General features: G+C 36.0%; 1 long non-coding RNA gene across 2 annotated transcripts; it reads left to right on the top strand.

The window, feature by feature from the left end:
* Positions 1–49: 49 nt before the first annotated feature.
* On the top strand, positions 50–3,747 carry LOC102081009 (uncharacterized). Of its 2 annotated transcripts, none has more exons than XR_269265.4 (3): positions 50–180; positions 2,966–3,217; positions 3,320–3,747. It is a non-coding gene; the product is annotated as an uncharacterized LOC102081009 (long non-coding RNA). The 2 variants fall into 2 exon arrangements; XR_001224653.3 differs by having other exon boundaries at positions 54–180; positions 3,025–3,217.
* Positions 3,748–4,393: the final 646 nt, after the last annotated feature.

Genomic DNA, 4,393 nt, shown 5'->3' with positions numbered 1-4,393 from the left:
GCCAGTATCCACGGCAACCGCGCCAGGGGGTTTCCTAAGCATCTTGCGAGGGGCTTTGACGTCAGGAGGGCCATGGCAACCGCTACAGGATGACGTGCGTCGGTCTCCGTGGCAACTGTCTCCATGAGGCTGCTGCTGTCGTATCTGAGTTCGCCGTCGTGTCAGCTGACACAGCTCTGTGTGGGTAACACTGATTTATTTATTTATTTTTATTATTTTCAAGCATTTATACTTCGTAACAAGGAGTCCTGTTTCTTTCAGTACATCACCCACACAACAGTAGATCATCAGGTATACAGTTCATCTACTTTTACTATATATTTTATCCGCAATATAAAAAAAAAATGTCAAGATGAAGACTATATCTCTTCAATATGTTCTTCATTCATTCATTCATGGTTTAACCTGTATCACCAGTCAACAAACTGTCTCAAAGAGACATATGGCCCATCAAACCCAAATAGGAAGGTGAAACTGAAAAATGAAACCAATGCACAAGTTCCACAAAATACAGTCCTGTTAATAGCCACATGCCTTCAAATCAGGTTATTTTTCTCATTGTTAGCAGATGATACAGGATTGTTTTTAATCAATTCTGATCAGATACCCAAATCTTTATAAGCCATATCAGTTTTTTTCAGACACATTGGGTTGACATTTAAATTTGAAAAATAAGTGAGATTCCATGATTAAAAGGAAACCTTAATTCAACTATCAGTAAAAATCATATTGATGGGGGAAACAGTAACAGTTATTCTATTTTACAAAATAATCCCAAAAATTTGAATAGCTGATTTCAAAGGAATAATTCAGTTTTTGGAATAATTCTGTTAACAACCATGGAAAGGATCTCAAGATTAATTGCACTAATATACACTTTAACTGTATCAAACAAAACTATTAAAAAAACACAAAAAACCCCCCGAATTCACTATAATTTACTTGGAATAATAAACAACACTGCATTTGAAAAAGCAACAAAATTGGTAGAAATAAGAGGTAATTGATTTTGAAGTAATGGTAATAAAGTAAAATAACATCAGTGACGGTTTAGTATTCTAGTTTATCTTTTTCAAAAAGCTGATTTTAACCCTTAAAGTTGCCATTCAAGTTATCTGATAAATGCTTTACAAGCACAGTTTGGCTCCACATAATACTTCAATCTGCAATAATTGCTATATATTCTATATAAACAATATATTATATAGAATATATAGTGATTATTGCAGATTGAAGTATTATGCGGAGCTTATTGTTTTTATATTCTGTTATTATTGTTTACTGCTTGGATTATTGATGAACATGTTTGCTAACAATTATAACAACAATTGTAACTTTGCTCTTCTCCATAACCTGCTAACAGACCAACATCAGCACATGTAAGACTATCCCAGTGAGCATACATATTGAGCACTATGCCCCCATCTGACAACTGATGCTTTCTGCAGGTTGACAGGCAATTTTTAGCTTCCCACGAATGACCAACAGCCTACCAAGCTGAACTACAGTTTCTCTATTAATACCCACGCAGTCCCATGTTAAGATGCCCAAAGTAGCCATTAAAGAAGACATAAATGTGTTTACAGGCTGGTACAAGTATCAGCTTACAGAAAAAACAAATAGAATATGAATCAAAAAATGATTCACATTACATACTACATACCAATGACTGTAGTAATCATTTCACTTTTGTAAAAAGTGTTTAAGAACTGCATTTTCAGTATAAATGGTGAAATGATCTTTGATCAGCTTAACAAAATACATGTTTTTTTGTTTTATGAAAAAAGATTTATTGACAGCAGACTGATCCCCTAGTGCTTGAGACCAATACACTATTAGTCAGCAGTGAACTGATGTTTCATAGAGTGTGAATCATCAATATGTGACATCATCACTGACAACTAGCTTGGATGTGCATAACTGTAATATCTGCGTGTAACAGATCTGGTGCTTTGCAGTTATTTTCCTGATCAGGCTCATGGTATACAGTTCATGCTGGGGAGAGCAGAATTCAAATGCTAAAATAAAAAAAATGGAAACAAACGTAGAATGACATTCGTCAATGTCTGCATCACATTTCATGCAATTTTAGCTGACATTTTATTGATATTTACTCAGATCCCAAATTTGGGAGCTGTTATTGCTGAGACATTAAAAATGTTAGAAAAGTAGCAAAATTACTGGGATACTGGGCGTCTGGGAACTACAGCCAATGTTGTGTCTGTCATAAACATTTTAACCTGCCTGAGGAGCCAGATGAGAAGTCAGGTCATTACTTTAGTCAGGATGAATTATTCTCTGGGAATCTTAAATATGCCTGCAAAGTTTTACTGCAGCTGTCATTTATGAGTTTGAGCCAAGGATGCTGTCATCTTCCTGACAGCTTTGCTAAAAGTTCTACTATACATATTGCTTAGACATTTTAATTTAGAATATGGATATAAGCTAAGAGATTTAATAATAATACAATACAATATAGTAACATAAAATATAGTGAAAATATAGTAAATTAAAATATAATGCATTATGATATCTATGTAAAATGAAACTAGCAAGTTGTTGGAAACAGCAGTCCCAGTAACTTACTTCAATGGATTTATTTTTTTTACAGTGCCCTTTGTCCAAATGAGGAGGCAAAAAATAAATAATCACCCAGAAAGTTGTAAAGAGAACCAGCAGCTCTTGTAATCTAGTTGATAAAGTGTTAAGAATTTCAACTGACATATTATTTTGTAAAAATATATTTATACAGAGAGTTTGTAGACATCTTAATTTTCTCCTAATTACTAAGCTTCTGGAGTATGGCATACAGAAAGTTAATGAGTTAATAAGTTTGCCAATCAATTAATCCATCAAGTTACAAGTATGTCATGGTCCAGGATGAGGGTCTTGGTTGAAGGAGCGTTTTCTCTGGGTCCAGGTTGAGTTGTCCCTTGCACTTGTTGTGCTGTCTCTCTGTCTCCAGTTCTTCTCGGCCTTGGTCCACAATTTGCAACTCACCTGTTTACTCACCTGGCTTTCCAGCACTGGTCTGGTCGGTCTTGCAATCCCAACTCAAACAAGACAAACCCCCTGAACCACACCTGCCTGCCCTCCTGCATCTCACGTTCCCTTGGCCTCAGGAAAGGATCAGAACAGACAAAGGAACTAGAGCCCTCTTTTCACCTTGAACCCTCAGCTGGGACACCCCTCTGGAAACCTGAGCCCCTGCTCTAAAGTAAGCTCTCCCTTTGCACTATTACCAACTCACTACGAGTAGCTCTCAACCTCAATTTGTGTGAAAACCCTGAATTACTACTGCTTTCCTCTCTCTCCTTAGAGACCCACCGGTAACACCCACTCCCAGTGTTCTTTTAAAAGCGGTATTAAAAGACCCAGTAAAATGGTGTAAACACATAAGACATTTATTTTTGTATGTTTCTGTAGTTTGAGTGGATCAAACATCAACTGCAGGGACAGTTGATATGCTGTCCCATTGAAATGTATTGATATAGCACATTTAAAAAAACACAGTTAAAACAGAAAAAGATGCAGATCAGATGGGGATAATAAATACCAATAAAGAATCAGTTCACATTAAAAGAAATATAAGATTATAAGCAGAAAATAAAAGAATATTACAGAGAATATCATATGTAAGAACATTAAAAAATATATTTAAAGACAATTTTACAAGCCTTATTTCCTAAAGTGTTGTTTCAAAGTTTTGTCCTTGGTGTTTCAAGGTTTCTGCAGGAAACCTTAAGTATAAAATGAATACTTTTTCCATAAAAGCAGGTAGAAAGATTAGTGCTTTATACATAATTCTCGCATGAGTTCAAAAGATTGGGAAACAAGACTCTGATTGTTTGAAGTTCCTAATTACATTAAACTTTCATTGAGGTTTTCGGTCATGCCTTTTTATTTTTTGAACGAATCAAGAATGTTGGCCTTGAGTCAAACATCTGGAAACAGATTTAGGATATAAATATATAAATAAAGTTCACATATCAGCAGTGGAGCCCTTTCTAATATCCTTTTTTGGCTGCACGACAATGATTTACTCCCTAATATCACCATAATGAGTGTCTGGCCAAAAGCACAGCAGCAGTGGAGCCCCACATCCTTCAGTCGATCAATATTCAGATCAATAGCCCACCCTGCTAACTGTATGTCAGTTCAAACATGCTGCTTCATAGTTGCATTGCTGATTTCTGTGTGCAATCACCCTGCCTCTATTTCTGCGTTTGTCTTGCTGCCAGCTATTTTTATTTGTGCTTTTTCAGAGTATTTGCAGTGTGGACGTGTTGATTTTGTGCCTTTCGGTATTGTCTGGATGCATTATTCAGGAGTAGGCAGGTGGAACTGGACACTATCATTCTGGAGGAGTAACTGGATATCTTGGAAATGTAGA

Source organism: Oreochromis niloticus, linkage group LG5 (assembly GCF_001858045.2).
Source record: "Oreochromis niloticus isolate F11D_XX linkage group LG5, O_niloticus_UMD_NMBU, whole genome shotgun sequence".
Classification (NCBI taxonomy): domain Eukaryota; kingdom Metazoa; phylum Chordata; class Actinopteri; order Cichliformes; family Cichlidae; genus Oreochromis; species Oreochromis niloticus.
The sequence above is the reverse complement of the archived record's forward strand: the minus strand, read 5'-3'. Positions and strand labels throughout refer to the sequence as shown.